The 18,525-nt window shown below is 41.4% G+C and overlaps 1 long non-coding RNA gene across 1 annotated transcript; it reads left to right on the top strand.

The window, feature by feature from the left end:
- Window positions 1–1,023: 1,023 nt before the first annotated feature.
- On the top strand, window positions 1,024–17,865 carry LOC125894541 (uncharacterized). Its single transcript, XR_007450076.1, has 3 exons — window positions 1,024–1,333; window positions 3,634–3,728; window positions 12,908–17,865. It is a non-coding gene; the product is annotated as an uncharacterized LOC125894541 (long non-coding RNA).
- The last annotated feature ends 660 nt before the right edge of the window (window positions 17,866–18,525 follow it).

Genomic DNA, 18,525 nt, shown 5'->3' with positions numbered 1-18,525 from the left:
TAATTTTGCATGCCCTTGTGGTTGCTTTGTGTTTCTTTGTAATTATTTTGTGTGCCTTAGGGGTATATTTGTGTCTTTGTTGTAATTTTGTGCCTCTTTACAGTCATTTTGTGTCTCCTTGAGGTATATTTATGCCTTTTTGGTCACTTTGTGTCTCTTTGTAGCTGTTCTGAGTTTCTTTGTAGTTGTTATGTGTCTCGGAAGTCATTTTGTGTCTTTTTAAAGAGATTGCATATTTGTGTTCCTTTTGGTCGTTTTGCATCTCTTTGTCGTTGTTTTGTGTCTCTCTGAAATCATTTGTGTCTCTTTGAGGTATATTTATGTATTTTTTCAGTTGTTTTCCTGTTCTGTGTAGTTCCTTTGCATCTCTTTGTACCACATGTTGTGTCACATGCCCCTGTCGTTGCTTTGTGTTTCTTTGTAATTATTTTGTGTTCCTTAGGGATATATTTGTATCTTTGTTGTTGTATTGTGTCTCTTTAAAGTCATTTTGTGTCTCCTTGAGGGATATTTGTGCCTTTTTGTTCTCCCTTTGTCTCCTTGTAGTTCCTTTGTATGTCTTGGTTTTCATTTTGTGTCTCTTTAAAGGGCCAGTGTGTAAAATGGGTTGAAAACAGTGACATCAGTGGTCAAATTCTAGATTGCAGGGCTCACTCGCTCACCCCTCCCGTCGGGTAAATGACGGTGGCCTCGTAGGGACAAAAAGCCTTGCGCATGAGTTTTTCAGGAGTAGGTCTATCTAGCGATGAGGTGAATATTTATTTAGAAATCTAAACCATGTTACGATATTGTAATGAATCCCTCATGAGCAGGAGACCAGAGGAGCGTTCGGGAAAAAGGCCAGTTTATTTGAGCACTCCAGAAACTTTGGTAACACACACACTTCATAACTTTACACACATACTCGTTTACCATACCGAGTAGGGACCCCCCTCCCCTCTCTGCTCCACCAACCTCCAGCCAGTACACTGACTGACAGCGTAGCCGGTAAACAGAGCTCAGCTGTTTATTTAGCCTAGCGATATCTCTGGACTATAGTAGCTGCAATGGATGACTTTGAACGTGATTTTGAAGAGTTTCTTGTAGCAGACACAGATCCAGAGCCATACCTGTTTGAGCCGGAGCATACAGATGAGGAACTCCATGTGTTTGATGCTGAGCGGGCGAGAAGAGAGGCTGAATGCACAGAATGGGATTCGGTGCTACTGCTACCATCCTTGGGGAGATATATCATCAGGAGGAAAAGCGCTGCAGAGAGTGCATCACAAGGAGTGAAGTTATGTCTTCTTTTCCTCGCATATGATGGTTCGGGTTCATTCCTTCCTGTTGCGTGGTAAGTGTGGTCCATTCGCAAACTTTATAACTAAAAAAACTTTTCACTACTCTCTATCGACGAACTACTAACACTCTCTGCTGTTTCTTCCTCCTTCTTCGTTCCTTCCGCTGTCTTCGTTGGTTTATTTATACACGCGAAACGCGTTCTCTGGCTGGCTGGATTGTCCACTCGGTCTGCCGTACATACATAGCGGCGCAAGATGGCGACCTCTCTAAAGCAAGGCCCTTGCTACATATATATATACATATATATATATATATAAGCATAATTATAAGGCTACGAAAACCAAACGAATTTTGTTTTATAGCGATCATACACTTGTATAAACATATTAATGGGTAGAATATTCAGATTCAGATTGACAATAAACCATGCCAAATATTACACACTGGCCCTTTAAAGACGTTTATGGGGTTTTTGTTCATTTTGTGTCTTTTGGTATTAGTTTTATGTTTATTTATAGTCATTTTGTATCTCTTTGTAGTTCCTTTGCATATCTTTGTAGCCATTTTGTTTGTCTTTGTAGTTCTTTTTCATGTCTTTGATGTTGTTTTCTGTCTCTGTAGTCATTTTTTGTCTTTAAGAGGTAATTTTGGGTAATCTTTTAGTCACTTTGGGTCTCTTTGGAGTCATTTGTGTCTCTGTGTAGATCCTTTGCATGCCCTTGTTGTTGTTTTATGTTTATTAAAGGTTAGTTTTTGGGTATAGTTTTGTATTTTTGGTTGTTTTGTGTCTCTTTGTAGTCGTTTTGTGTCTCTTTGCGGTAACTTTGAGTCTCTTCCTGGTTGGTACATCTTAATTTGAGTGTTAATTTTCTTGGGCCCCTCGGCCCTTGCCCTTTAGGCCCCTTCAGTAATCCATCCACGGCTGTACTGTCCATCTGAGAAAAATATGGTGTTCTCTCTTCAGATTCCTCCGTATCAATGTGTAGTTTTTCTCTCTTAGAGACACATGTAGAAAAACAGAGCTACTATTTCTGCCATGTTATAACATCATGGCCTCATGCTGCATCATTCCAAACAATTATCTTGTTTTTGAAGTGTTAAAGTCTGTCCTCTACCCTCCCACTCTGCAAGCCTTCAAGTGTTTGAAGTGGTTTCTACGGCATCTGCAAATAGTGCTGCTCCTTTCAAATTTATAGGTGCCCTTTATTAGACTGTGTGTATGTTGTTCATTAAGACATCCAAATGCTTTACAGTTCATTGCTCTTTTACACTGCCTGCTGGAGCCGGAGCTGTAATTCCAGTTAGTGAGGGATCAGATGGAGGTCAGTGCTGGCCTGTGGGGGTTGCAGCGCACCACAAGTCCACCAGTCCTCTCCGGACTACATTACAGCTTTTATCCTCACTAATGGGATCTCTTGGTGGGGAATCCCAAGGGTGATGGGGATTAAGATACCTGGCCTCACTTCCACGCGCCATTTAGCATGTGGGGCGCAGCAAATATGTTGCACATGCTGCTGCAGCAACCCCTACATCTCTAGCTTTGCAAAGAAACCAGCGTTTGGAGGTTGATTAATGTGTACTCACACCCAGACTGTCAGGGATCTGTCTTTATGTTCACCCTCTCCGTACACAGTTGCGTCTCCTCGCCTTGACCCAGTTGAATCTGACACCGTTTGCAACCCAACGAGAGAGTATCGGATGATGGAGAGCTGGGAGCTGCTCAGGCCGCAGAGCCAACCCTGAATGTTAACTCTCTACCCTGCTCCACTTGAATGACATTGTTGGATATGTTTTGGAGTTTCCCGGTGTTACAGCCAAAGTTAAAAGAAAGAGAATGGAGGGGGAAAAACCTTGGAGGGTGAATAAAGAAATGAGGGTGGAATAAGCCGCAAGTCTCTTTGTGAGGACAAGCTGTGAAGGAGGGGGCTGGCTGCAAAAATCCATCTTTCTGTCAAGATTTTATAACAGATAAGATGGTGCAGGATCTTAAATTTGTTCTTCCTAGCTTGTCTTTGTACTTTTGTCTTTATTTCATGCTTGGTCACGACAGTGCTAAAGCAAGTGTCCGTGAGTCACTCCATCTGTGTGTCTCATGGCGTCTGGGCGACTCTTTAAAAGAAACACGGCTCAGTAACCACATGAAATCAACTCCACCGCCAACACCACCTCCTCTGCTGCTCTCACACGCCTCCAAAGTGTTTGTGTGTTGTTTATTTCCATGTTCTTCATCAAGCTTTTTGATCCTCTCTGTGATAATGACAGATTAAAACAACCAGATGTGATAAACCATGCCCTGACACATACTCAGAATTGATTGCTATTTGTTTTGCCTTTCATTTTGTGTTGAAACAGCGGTGCTCTTTTCTGCCACCCTGCTGGGGACTCACACGACCTGGCAGCAGAAACCGCGGCGGCAGCCATGGTGCTGAGAGCAGCAACAAGGAAAGGTCAGGTGGAGTCCATTGTTATAGAGCTGTCAGGTGCCTGATTTATGGGCAGCAGGTTCACTCTGTTTGTGGTGCTTTAACTCGCTCACTGTTTCCATATTTTTGTTTCATATGCAGGAAGAGAAAGATATGATTTAGATGGGAAAGAGCTCACAGACAGAGTCCTGAACAATCTGCACTACTTTTGCTTTTGTTCCTGGTGTGAATGTAAGCTGACACTGCGTTCTACAAGTAGAGCAAAAAATATGTTGGAAAATAGTGAAAAATAATCTTTATAATGTCTTAAAGTCACTAACAATCCAAAACTAAAAATATTCAGTTTACAATAAAATAAAACCGAGAAAAACTGCAAATCATCACAGCAGAAAAGTTGCAGCCAGAAATGCATGAAAAGTTGCCCAATCATCAAAATAGTTGATAATTTTCTGTTGAACAAGTAATCGATTAATCACCTCATTATTACTCCTTTTATCACTTGATAGACATCACATGACTTTGAGCAAGGCACTTATCCCTCAGACTGTTCCTGTGAAGCTTCCTGTGAAGCTCGGGAGCTGCAGTGGGCAGCTGTCAACCGCGAATACTGTGAAACACGGAGCTGGAAAAGAACACACATTCTTAGGTTTTTACGAGGTGCTTTCATGCAAAGTTCGATAATGTTTTTTTGGGTGCAAAGTAAAAATAATGTAAATATTAGGGGGACCTAATGCACATGACAGCTGGTGTTAAACCCTCTGATGTTTTCATGTGTCCTCGGGGTGTTTGTTGTGGGTGACTAGAGGGCATCTGGGACTTGGCAGCAGGGCGGAGTTCCTTTGGTTCCGCGGTGGAGTTGGTGAACCAGCGATCTTTAAGCTGACAGTCATTCAACACCCTGCCAAGTCACAGGCTCATAATTCAACAGCACCTTCTGGATACATGGCCCCTGCATGAGAGGGGAGAGTGACAGCAACACACACTGTATGTAGGGAAGAAGCATGTAGAGAGACATTAAATTGGCCTTGACATGATGGGCAATATAAAAAGAACACAGACTACATTAAAGGTTCCCTGGATGGTTTTCTTAGCCTGGCAACACCAGACCATTTCGCAAATGGCATCTGTCAGAGCAAATAAAGCCTGAGCCTGCAGATTTGTGGTTCCCAGGGTATAGTTTTCTGTCTGATGCACCTGTAACCACACCCAACAGTGATGTCACCAGTTGCCAGAATAAAATGTCGACATTATTCATTTCTGCAATCCGTGGATATGTTGAAACTTAATGTTTTAACAACACTGTGGTTAATGTGTGGTAAAGTTTAGGCACAAAAACCACTTGGTCATGGTTAGACAAAGATCATGTTTGGCTTAAGACACCCAGTTTGAGGGGCACATTTCTGGCGAGAAAAAGTAGTGGTGTCACGGTAAAAGACAACCACTTTTCCGCCGCTGGAAACACATCAATAACTCGCTACATCACACCCAGTTTTGTTATTTGTTGGTTCTCAAACATGGATAGATATCATGCCATCCATCATACCCATCCACCTCCAGATGACACTCAGCTTATAGGTAACTTTACAAGTGTTTATATAAGACATGAAACATGGTTTGCAGAAATCAAGCGGCAAGCCCCAGAGCTGAAAAATGATGAATGAACTTCAGTTCCTCTAATGGCCTCTTGAGGCTCTGGAAGTCTGTCAATTCCCAGACACCCGTGTTAAAATGCCCAACTCAACAGCAGAAGTAAATATGTTTACAGCCTCGTACAAAAAACAAAACAAAGAAAAAAAACAAAAACATTTTGGTTTCTCAACTAATTTCAACATTTATGACAACTGTACTGGGCTCAATTTCTTAACTCACCCCTTGACTTTTTATCAACCCCTTTTACACTGAGATCAGTGTGTGATCATAGACTGCATGCCTGCATCATGGAATCAAAAGATGGTCGTGACATTTAACACAACAGCGTCAGCCTCTAGTATGACATAAAACATACAAGTCGGCAGTGCTATATAAATGATAACAATCATTTACCATCCCTGTTATGTGGCAGCTGATCTCGTCCTCTGCTCGGAGGAAAAAAGCTCCAGATTGTCATTGTTTTCCCAATTTGTGAACATTTACAGCCGCTGTTCTTTTTTGAGTTAGCTGCTAACTGCAAACAGTTACTTTTTAAATCTCCTATGGTGAGTCACAAGCATAACATGTCATCAAAACGTCACACCCACCTATGGTCCTGTCCTGCAGACTGTCCTGTTTATACAGACACTATTTGCGCTGTTACTACCTCCCATGGTAACTTAAAGGTGTGACCACTCAGTTTTCCCATTCCACAATCGTACCTTATACACAGCACAGCAAGGCAGCATAACAGAGTGATATTTCTGCCTTGAACAGGCAAGGGGCCAGTAAGGCTTACAGGTCCGCATATTTAAGGGTGAGGCTGCTTGAGTGACAGGTTGTCTGCAAAGCATCTCTAGTCTTTGAATCAGACCCACCGCTCATTCTTCCACAGCTCCAGTACTCAAACAAATATGGTCACTTTGGCTCCAAAAAACGAAGATGAAAATGGCCGAAATGTCAAACTCACGGCTTCAAACTAGTTGTCCAGAAACCAGTGGGTGCCATCATGGTAGCTTCGTCCATTACTTTATACAGCCTGTGGCACAAACGTAGATCAACAAAGACAAGATTTTCATCTGGTTTTTATTTTTTGTGGGCAAACTGAATGAGTTTCCCTCTTCATAAAACGTTTGCAAAACCTGCGGTTCACTGTTCTTAAACCAGCTTTGTTTACACTAGTTTTAGGGTGTGGTTACATTCAATACTATGATGAAAGTTTTATAGATTTTTTTGATATAAATACTTACCAAATTTCAAGTCAAACTGATTTTGACAACAACTCAACACCACACCAAGTCCACTTCTCTTTTTTCTGATGCTTTCAGCTGTATTTTATTGAAAGAAAATGAGATGTGTTTAAGATTATTTGAATTAATCAAACTGATGTACATTGCAGTGATGTATTACATTGTAATGAATAACATAAAACAAAACTCTTTACACATTTAAACAACTAATCAGGGTACTTTTTAGTTACAATTTAACTGAAATCATTTCGTTCATCAAATCTATTGACACTGCGAAGGGGTGTAAGTTCAGTGAATGCAGCTGTTTATGAATAGTGAATAGATACAAAGATAGAGGTGATGGATGTATCGATAAGGAGCTCGACCCTGAGTGTATATCCCAGTGTAGTAATGTCCGAGTGTCAGTGGGAGCAGGTCTTGGCTGAGTGATGGTGTTACTAATCTGGATCTAGATGGGAGTTGAGCTTGAGGACACACAGCTGCAGCCCAGCCTTGTCTGTACTGAGATCAGGCTTTGGCCACCACAGCCGCCTCTCTCTCCCTCTCATAACAGGCTGTTGTCACTGGTCCCAGTGCCTGCGCCGAGCCACCAGACGTTTACACTGCCTTGCATGCTTCTGGGAAAAATGGGAATAATTGGTGCAATTGGATCAGTGTGTCTGTGGGAGGAATAGCTCCAGTATTATAACAGGTTGTAATTTTTTATCAGGGTTACATAATCATTATTTTCATAAACAAGTTTATGAGTGAGATAGAAGAGAAGAGTGGAGGCAGAATTGGTTTGAAAAACATATTTTTATTCAATATTTAGGGAGTGAAGAGAAGTATGGCAGGTGGAGGGAGACATTTATGAACTGTTTTTACTGGTTTTGCTGGAACAGGATGTCTCTTTCAAAGTCTCCTCCAACTGGATCCCTGTTGTCAGACACAGTTTTTCTCCAAGTTTTCCTTGGCTTTGCATGGGGTGTTTTGGATTCTGCCGCTTATTATAAACAGACATGCATTCGCAAAGCTTTTGTGATCATCCCAGATTCTCAGGCACTCACGTCCTCTGGGCTTTTTGTTCATCTGGCTGCGGATAACCTTTAGATAAGTTTACAATTAAACAGTTGTCGCTGGAACGTTTTGTCACAGCCCTGAAGCTGTAAATCCCTGTGCCATCTCCTGTCTATTGAATTTATGGACCCCAATCAGCCGCGGATTAAATGCTGGTCAAAAACAATAAGCTCCAGCTGAGCACAGAGCAGAGATGTGCCATGCTGGAATCCAATTATGAGCGTCATTGCTTCATCAATCTGTCCACAGCTGAAAAGAGAACCAGTCAGGGGGACAAAACCCTGAGCTGAGCTTGTGGCCGATCTGCATAGAGAGCATTATTCTCAGGAAAATGAGCTCCACGGCTTCCAGGGGTCTGTTTCGGACACTGGGAGAGGGGGCTCGCTTTGTTTCTGTGTGATATGCGGTGTTTAAAGGATTAAACCATGGGTGTGGAGCTGCCCTGAGCGCTTGGACAGCTCTGAAACACAGTCTGCGGCTCCTCTGTTCAAAGTGCGCAGGGACAAGAAAGGGACGGCCTTGTTACTCCCAGGCGTACAGGAAAGAGGCTCCAGTAAAAAGTGCATGGCCAAACCTCAGTGAATTCCTGATGAAGGAAAGAATGCAGCGAGAGAAGCCACGTTCTCTTCCTTCTTAGGTTTTTTTTCTCATAACCATGAAAACCTCCCAGTGCAGTCTTTTGGCTTGCTCAGCTCCTCATTCACTTGCAAAGCTCTGGCACAATTAGAAAAACAGCCCTGTAGTAGATATGTGGGGGAAAGAGGTGAGCAGTGGAAAAATGGGGGAAAGCAATAATGGCTCAACACACACTCACACACACACACACACACACACACACACACACACACACACACTGATAATTAGCCCTTATTAAGAACTTTAAATTGTTGTTGGAGACAGTGGCAGGGTGTGTCTGTGTAAAAAAGAAGGCCTTGTTTGTCTTTATTCACTGACAAGCTGTTTTAATGTATTGCCTAGGATATGTCTGCTTAAGCGAGCCTGACAGTGATTATGTATACTGCTGTTGTGTAATGCTGGAGAACGGTGTCACCAAATTGTTATTGCATGTAAGTGCAAGGATTAGCAGCTGCAGATAACAGCCCAGTGAAGAGATCTGGCAGCCTCACCGCCCTGTTTGTTACAGAGCTGCATCTGGATCATCTTCTGTTGCTTCATACAAGATGAAAACCACAAGTGCCACAAATTATGCGGTTAATTAAGAAATGAAATGACAGAGTAAAATAAGAAACACACCTAAATTTAACTCATCATCATCTTAAAGACTGTTTTCAAGGCTGGTTGTTACTCTGAAGCATGACAGGCTCGAATGCTCAAAGGTGCTTTCTGTTGCGTTCGGGGGCTGGGGTTAATGTACACACACACACTGCCTGGATCCCACTCCTCAGTGAACAGACCGCACTGTAGCCGATATCAGGGCTTCTTCGTTACCTGGCAACTCGTTGTTCCTGTGGGCGGATCCTTTGTGAGCTCTCCGGAGCAAAGAACTGTGGCGATAACATTCCAGAACATTCCACTCAGGACTCAGGTGCCCCCTCCGTCTGGATTTAGTGGACTTTAGAGCTGTTTATTCTGATACTAAAAAGGATTACCAAAGTAGCCCGGCTTACATTTTTATCATATTTTCAGGAAAAAATGTAGTTTGCTGTAGGGGGGGGTGTATTTAAACCTGTTATTGGAAGTAAAATTTGAGCGCAAAAAATAGTCATCGATGAGTAAACTTACCATAAGTGCTAAATGAAAAAACAAAACAAAATACATAAACTAGATCTCTTAAAGCACTCATTTTTGCTTCTATATTAACAAGCTGTATCAGCCAAAGCACTCCAGACAAACAGTCAGTGACTTGGTGGTAAACGGTATACAGCAGCTACATAGTCACAGAGACAGGAGCTGGTTGAGATCTAAAGGAGAGTTAAAGGTCCAGTGTGTAGGATTTCAGGGCATGTAGCTGTGACAGGGGTAGGATCAAGTCACTGTTTTGTCATAAGTAAGACTCAAGTCTTTGCACTCAAATCCTAAATCAAGTCCTGAGTCAAGATTGACAAGTCCCATGTCCTAAACTTTGAGTTAAGAGTCCTAAACAAGTCATAATTTGTCTTTACCAAATGCAGTGCCATTTTAACGACTAAAATTTTATATTAAATCTACAAAAATCATGAATGCTTTTTTAAAAAAAAAAAAGTATTTACTTGTTAAAACACATTTGCTGGACATTGTGTGTCCTTCTCTAATTTTCAACCTGGACGTTTTGCATACTGCAATTTGGATTTTGTTGACCACAAAGTTTTTGTACGCTAACAAGATTATCTTTGTAATAATTTTTCCCCACTAGTGCTTAGTAACCTAACGTTAGCTATTTAAGGTTCTATCCTTGAACTTGACTGGATGCTGTTAGATTGGTTCAAACAAACTGGAACCTGGGAATTAAGTGTTGATTTGCGGTGAATAAATAGCGTTATTGATAGTTTGGATCAGGAACTGGAGGGATATGAATTGATTCTTGACACACTTTTTAGATTTAAAATTAAAACTCTTAGTCTTTGGGCTTAGAGGATAAGGTATTTTTAATTCCAAAGGCTCAAGCCCCAGCGAAGTCACGAGTCATTGGTGTAAAAGTCCAGGTTGAATGATAAGTCTGTTTTGATTTTGTCAGTCGCATCTAAAGTCATCAGATTTGTGACTTGAGGGGTGACCTCTAGCTGATCTGGTAAGTTATCCGCCTCATATAGACTGAGTCCTTTGCAGCAGCCCAGGCTCAATTATGCAAAAACACAAAAATGCGAATGTCCCTGTCTTGGGCCAGTGTTTGATTTGTCTGTTCTGGGCAGCTGTAGAGCAACATGGTGAACAACAACAGCTCATTCTAAGGTAACGAAAATACAACAATGTGTTTTTTCAAGTGATGATAAACAAATGAAAACATAGTTATGAATATTATATACCATTCCTGCAAATGGATGCCCCTAAATCCTACACATCCTGGACCTTTAAAAGGAGAGTGAATATTGACTTACATTCCTGAGTTGGCCAGAAACACAACTACAAATGGATGCTAATGTGGCTCAGTTGTCAGCAATGTGGCCTCTGGAACAGAACCAGCCGGTACTGTTCAGAGGCCAAAAACTAAAAGGGGACAGAGTGTTTGCAGTCGGGGCCCCAAGGCTCTGGAACAATCTGCCTGAGGAAATCAGGTTGGCTAAGTCAGTAATCTTTTTTTTAAAGTCCCTTCTAACAGCATGCTTTTATCAGGATTTTATTTGACTTTTAATTTCCTTTTAACTGTCTTTTATTTCCTCAGTTTCGATGCAACAAATTGTTTATTTTAATGTGTTTTCTCTTAAAAACCTGTTGTTTTTGTGACGTGTCTGTGTTATTTTCCTGCCTTGCAAAGCACTTTGTAATGCTGTTTAAAATATGTGTCTGTGGCTTGTTGTGTTTCCCCCAAGAGGTCAAAGAAATCATTAAATACAACTTTAAATAACTCGATTTTAAACTAGTACACGTTTCGTTGAGGAGTATCCAGGAGTACCATTTCAACGTCTGCTTATTTTGTTCAGGATACCAACTTAATAAACGCAGAATTGGTCAGTGATGGAGTACAGGTACGGTTTAATATTATGAATATTTAAAAAGAATTAGGCCATTTCCCCCAAGATCGATCACATGATTGGAGAAACTTGTTAAAAATACCTTTATACCTGAAACTTACCAAACGGGGTTGGAATACTTTCGATTTTTATAGAAATGTTTAACCAAAGTTCGTAAAAGAATAAGTAAAATAGGCTATGTTTGGAGTTTCCTGAGTGAAAGAAAAGTTCAAACCAACATTTCAGTGCAGGTAGACTGGAGCCTCAGAGGGTCGTACTCACAGGGGTCAAACAGGGATATGCAGGTGGGAGGTAAGAATATCTTTTCAGAAACAAACTCATCAACTGTCTCTGTGCATGAAGCAGAGACTCATGCAGAAGACTGTCAGCGGGAATGTTCGCTCTGAGGCTGTAAATATTTGGGTCTGTTTACAGAGCCCTTTACAGCAGATTTGTTCCCCCACTCAAATGACCTGAATGCTTTTTGTCTCCGTCTCCTCCATGGAAACGACTTCAGGAAATTCCGTCTCATGTGGTCAGATGGTTTGCAGTCACCCGTGTTGTGTTGCTATCAAAGCCTTGTTTGATGATTTCACAATATTCAAACCATATTGGTGCGATGAAGGCTTCTCTCTGACTCGGCCTGTCGCTCTGCTCGTGGCTCACACGTTTGCATTTTCCACAATGTATAACAGCTGCGTGGACGTCTCCACTCCAGACTCTTTTACTTCGGTTGTCACTGTTGATCACAGATTGAACGACAGACACTTCTGCATTATATCTGTTCTCACCAAGCAACTTGCATATCGCAAGATTTCCAACGTTCCCTTAGTAATTTCTCCCCTCTGGTATCAGTTAAAATTACCCAAATACTCAACCCACACTTGAGTTCCTATCAAATATTCTGGCGCTGAGCTTCTCATCGTACTGGGAGGTTTTGTGCTTTTTTCATGAGGAATTGAAACATAAAAAATATTTTCTTTTGTTAATTTCCCTGTTGGGCAGCATTGTTTTCAGGGTCAGAGTTTGTTCAGGGTCATGATACACATAACAAGAATAATATTAGTGATAAAGAATGAAACACGACACTTTTAGAGTCAAAGATCGAAGGGTTTGGTTCTCAGTTGTGTCAGGTTCAAATAACCACATATTACACGCCACTTTACATCCATTTTTGTACTGTTTTTCCTCAGTATCACTTGACTGAAAAACAATATTTGCAAGTGCAGTTGTTATCTTAATAGCACAACATATTTGCAGCCAACATTCTTCTACAGAGAGCTGGCATTAATTTGACAACAATCTGCAAAGTGACTCAATAGCGATATGTGGATTTATTTTGCCTTTTGGGACCATAATTCCTGTTGTAACCATTATACCGCTTGATTACGCCAACAGATGCCCTTCTCCTTTCCATGTATCCAGGCCAGAGAAATGTTTTAAGGTTGTTATGGGAGGCCAGAGGTTGCAGTGACTAAATACCTTTTGGGATGACTTCCAGTCTCAGCGGCAGACTCTCTCCTGTACACTTTGCCCAGACTGGTTAAAGATATGAGGAGACACACTCTCCACCTCTCCTGATGGATTTCATCGCAGTTTGCATTCCTTAGTTCTGTTTTTGCTAACTGTGTTTTTCCTTTTTTTTCTTTTCCTCTTACAGCTCATGCAGCCAAACTGAAATGACATCATGCCGAGGGGAAGTTGGGCTGAATACGTACCCACAAGGCCCTGCAGGAGAACCAGGCACTGACGGCAGGAGGGGTTTCTGCTCAACAGGAGGATGAGATATTTATCAGGGAGGAAAATATGATGTCTGAAAAGGTAATTCCTGGCACAGATGAAGGTATTTGTCAAGTGCTGCGAAAACACATGGACTGGAAATGTGGAAAATGTCCTCTGTGTTTTGAGCTGATGATGAGGAGAGATAGAGGATGGACAGATGGGATGGAAGGGCTTTGATGAAAAGGAACGGGGTGAAGAAGCAATAAATATATCCCGATGGAAAAAAAGAGGACATAAAACACTGTGGCTGGAGAGGAGAAAGGGGACATTCTTTGTGTTCACAGTTCCCCTCTTTAAAGAACCGCTCTGGCTCCAGTCCCTGCAGTTCCTTAGTGACAAGAGGGTCTGGCCGAGTCAAGAGCTACAGGATTGTTATAAAAGGTTCACTCTACTGTTTTAAGGCTCAGATGGCTTGTTTGAATCTAAAGCCAATTATCAGCTTAAAGACCCCAGAGAAAACCCTGTGATCCAGTTAATAAATCCCCATTTGCTTACAGAAACTGTCGTGGGGCCCTCACAGCATGTCAGCTTAACGGTCACACATGTCTTGATCCCCTGGCCCACCATTGCATTCATCTTTGATCACCACCTTAAAGGTCCAGTGTGTATGATTCAGGGGGATATATTGGCAGAAATGGAATATCATATAATAAGTATGTTTTCTTTAGTGTATAATCACCTGAAAATAAAAACTGTTGTGTTTTTGTTACCTTAGAATGAACCGTTTATATCTACATAGGGAGCAGGTCCACAGAGTCCACCGTGTTGCACCGCCATGTTCCTACAACAGCCCAGAACGAACAAACCAAATACTGGCTCTAGATAGGGCCATTCTTATTTTCGTGCTGGCAGCCTTGGAGAAACAGTTTTTTTAACGTGAGACTGCTTTATTCAGTGTTTTTGCCAGTTCAAATCACTGGCCGCTTTTGTTTTGGAAAGGAAGAGACCTCTGTGGATAATTCAGCCCCCGATAAAAACCTCATGGAGTTCAGCTTTGACACATGGGAGAAGTTTCTGCTGGTTGCAATCTGCAATTGCTAGATGCTGGATGCTGCCAAATCCTACACACTGCTCCTTTAAAACAGTGGGTGCTGGGCTAGCAGCCCGTCTGTGATGTGTCGAATAGCTTCGGAGAAACGCCGCTTTGTAATGTAAACTGCTTTTACCGGTTTTAATCTATGGGTCCGATTGTTTTTGTGGATAATTAGGCTCCTGGTAAAAACCTCCTGAACAATGAACACTGAGGGAACTCTAACCCTGAGAAGTTTCAGCTGGTTACAATCTGCAGTCTTCACTGCTAGATGCCACCAAATCCCCCTAAATCTTACAAACTGGACTAATAATGTAGAATTGTATTTACCTCAGTCTAATTTGTGCTTGAGGAAACATATATAAGGGATGAACTCTGCACAACATGGAGCTATTACAGGCTTTGACTTGTGCTCAGCGCCACAGCACCATTTCCATGGAAATTTAAGGTATGCCTACTCTACACAAACTCAGTGTGAACTCACTCATCTGGAATTCTCCATGCCGCTCTCCTCCAGGTTGAACAAGCTCAGCCCCCGACAGCTAATGACACATATTAGGGAATCCTGCACAAATACTGAATAATTAGAAAGAAAGTCAAACAGAAGTGACAAAGACAAACCAGTGGCTTTCTTTTTCAGTTTCCCTTATTTGTTTTCCACTCTTCACCTTCACACAGTGACAGACTAATAACGCACTTCCCTGAAAAGTGGTCAGATGTTAATGAACATGACAGTCATTTCTCTTGAGGGGGAAAAAGTGGGTCTCTGAGGCGTATTTTCTTTGTTTTCTTAAATGAATCATCTTGGAAAGTGTGAGAGTGTGGGTCAGACAAAATGACTGAGTGATGAAGATTTGGGGGTCAGGGGTTTAGAAGAAAGGTCACAGACCTTCAGGACCTCAGTGTGAAAGTGACGGAAAATACACCTCTAACTCTGTTAAATAGCTTCTGTGTTGCTTTGTGAAAGGGAAATTCTTTTTTTTATTTATGACCCTCATCAGAAACAGTAGTGAGGTGCAGTAGTACAATGGAAATATGTGAACAAACGATCATGCCATTTATATGAGGCCAGTACATACAGTAAGTCTTAGTAAAAGATTCAGGCCCATTTACACAACAGCGATTTCAACTGAAAACAGTAAACTTTAGTTGCGTTTTGGCCGATTGTTTACACGACAACTGTGTTTTGGGTGCCCGAAAACGATTTTAAAACGGGTTCCAGAGTGCAACTTTTTGGAAACGGCAGCGTCTCTGTTGTCATGTAAACTTGCAATATGCAGTTCCTCTGAAAACGGAGAGTTTTCGCACATGCGAATTACGGTTCCAGTCACTATGCATGCCGACTGTCACAACAACAATGCCAAGCTCTGTTTGTGCTGTGGTGTTGCTTTGCAAATTTACACTGCCACCCGTTGGTCTGGCATGCATACTACAGCGTTTCCAGTAGATTTTGCGGCTCCGTGTGGACGGGGATCGTTTCAATAACGTCATCATATAAACGCACAAGTTTTTTAAAACACAAAGGACAGACTTTTCTGTTTTTAGAGAAACCGTTGTCATCTAAACAGGGCCTTAGACCCACAGGGCACCTGTGCTGTAGTGGTTCTCAGACTTTTTGGTTTGTGACACTTTAAAATAAAGTAAGACTTACTTGTGTCACCACAGTGAATGACATCAGTGTGAACAGGAAGTAAGATTTCCTTCTCAGATTAATTTGAAGGGTTTTAACCCATTCTCATTCCCAGGTCGTCACACACTGACACTTTGTCAGGCCTCTCTGCAGTGCACAGGCCATCCTTTAGGGTCTGTATTTGACACACAGTGGAAACACATTGTAACACATGGTTAATGTTGTGAAACGGTTGTGGTTACATTTCAGGTAACAGGACTGATTAAGAAAAAAAGTCATGTTTAGGCTTAAAATAAGTGAATTTCTTACTGGGGCTGGCACAATATCAGATTTTAAATACAAGATTATTGTGGCAAAAAGAGTAAATAATGATAACAATATTAATGCAATACCTACAGAAAAATCGTCAAAAAATCAGTCACATTCATCTTTAACTTTGTTTATTGTGTGTTTTCTCTCTTTTTTGGCAAATGAATTACACCATAAATACAAGTGTATGAAGGTGGAGAGAGACTGTAACCATAACAGTATAAAATCATGCAGAAAGAGCAATTACTTTTTCTGGAGTAATGACTGAATGATTACCGGAATATTGCGACATCCCTATGTGTTAAATTACAATTGCTCTTTATGCCACATCACTTGCTCTCGGTGTCAAGTATTGCCATGGATATATTTACATTGGAGTTAGTTGAAAGTCCAGTGTGTCTCATGAAGATACCAAACGAAGCCTTTGGCGTCGACATCACATGCCAAGGGTTGTGACAAAGTGTCAGTATTTTACAACATGGGGATGAAAACAGGTTGGTTATGCTAACCGTATGATGGTAAGTTTATTCTTAAATAATGGGGATGCATTTGCTCCACTTGCTTGGTTGCTCAGACGTTTATTGGGGGATGGCACCTGGTTGAGAAATAGTCCCAAACATAACTTCCTGCAAAACCATGAATTATTTGTCTTTACACTTCCACTGCTGTACAAATTAAACAAACTAGATAAAAATGTGTGAGCTTTTTCCACCGGTTTCCAGTCTTTATGCTAAGCTAAGCTAACCAGCTGCTGGCAGTAGTTTCATATTTAGTATACAGACATGAGAATGGCTTTAATCTAATCATCTAACTCTCAGCAAGCAAGCAAGTATAACAGTTTTGCAGAAGGTTAAACTATTCCCTTCATTTAGAAAATCTATGTTATTAATTTTCAGTAAAACAAAAATAGAAAGGAAACATATGGATTAAATATATAACTGCAATTTTTGGCAGTTCCACTTTCTTTTTTCCTCTCCTCTTTGTCTGTTTCACTTTAAAGTATTACAGCATATATAAAGTCTAAATCTCACCAAGAGAGCAAATAAGCATATTTTCCAAAAAGTGAAACTATTCCTTTTAAGCCTTTATTTTGGAAAACTGTATCAAAGTCTCCAGTACATATTTCTTCATACGTCAACCTGTGTAGATTAATGTGTGTGCTAAGAAGTCTGCTGAAGATTAAACAAAGAAAAACTTTCAGGGTCAAGTGTCCCACCTGTCTGCTGTCTGTTGTACGGTAGATTAGCAGTTCCCTCTCTAACACGTGTTTTTAGGTTCATTCATGGTTCAGTTTTCAGATGAGGACCTGCAGTAAAGGAAAAACCTGCCTTCAAACAGTTAAAAACGGCTGTTGGTCGTATATCTTTCATTTCTGAATCCATTTGCTTTGTTTGACATGTTCATTCAATTGTTCAAGCTTTACCTGCTTATTACTGTCAGGAGTCACAAGAAGCTGCAGCCTTGAGGCTCCCAGCATGCTTTGGGTGGTGGAAAAGTGTAAATAAACACTGTGGAGGGGTCTAATACAGACAGTCACAGGTCACATTTTAGACTATAAATTCGCCTGACTTGCATGTCTGGCATTTAAAAGCAGGGAGAACTTGTCAACTCCAGATGAAAGAAAATTCCTGGACTGAGACCCGACCCTGTGTCACTGACACACAGCCGCCTCTGTTTAATGGTGTCATTCTTTCCCCGCTGCACTGCAGACTATGAGCTCCACGTCACACATTCTGCTCATTTAGACATGGACACCAGGTGGGACAGCCACGTTAATGGTCACCCTTTGGCTATACAGCATCAGATCAGTCACTAATTGTGACTGAACAGGCCCTCTGGTCAGGGAGCAGACCAACATGAGAGTATTCTGCACAAGTGATTTATAGAAAATACATGCTGCCAAAAACTAATTTTACTGCATGAGAACTTTCATTTTTATATATTACTGGGATTAAATGGCTACTTCTTTTAAAAACTCTGCTTTCCTTGAACGATGTAAGAATAAACTTTTACAGTCTACATGACAGGCATATGTGAGAAACAACAAGACTTGCAGTCTACCGCCATGCTTGCAGCTTTGTGAGGCTGTTAATGCTGAACGTTATTGTCAAGGACCAACATCGCCATCCCTGGAGCCATGCTGCTAGAGAGTGCTGTAGGGATGACGTTGTTTTTGTAGGACAACCCAGAAGTTAGCATCACCCTGGTTCTCTAAACAAAAGTTAAAAGACCTTATTTTAGGCATCTAACTAAAAACCCATTCAAAAAACCCATTGACATCAAGAAGGGAGAACCAAGAGTGCCAAAATGCTAACTCAGTTTCGAGCTTTAGGGTTTATTCCTTCAGCACTCTAGTGTGGCTAAAAACATTTTTTTTTTTTTTTAAAGATTATTTCTTTGGGCTTTTTGTGCCTTTGGTGGGCAGGGCGGTGGAGGGCGATGGCGATGCCTTTCTACATAGGGCCCCTGCTCTATCCACTAAGCCACCGACACCCCAAGTAGTTCACTATGTCTCTTAGTCATCCTA

The sequence above is a fragment of the Epinephelus fuscoguttatus genome, linkage group LG9, assembly GCF_011397635.1.
Source record: "Epinephelus fuscoguttatus linkage group LG9, E.fuscoguttatus.final_Chr_v1".
In the NCBI taxonomy this organism is placed as follows: Eukaryota; Metazoa; Chordata; class Actinopteri; order Perciformes; family Serranidae; genus Epinephelus; species Epinephelus fuscoguttatus.
The sequence above is the reverse complement of the archived record's forward strand: the minus strand, read 5'-3'. Positions and strand labels throughout refer to the sequence as shown.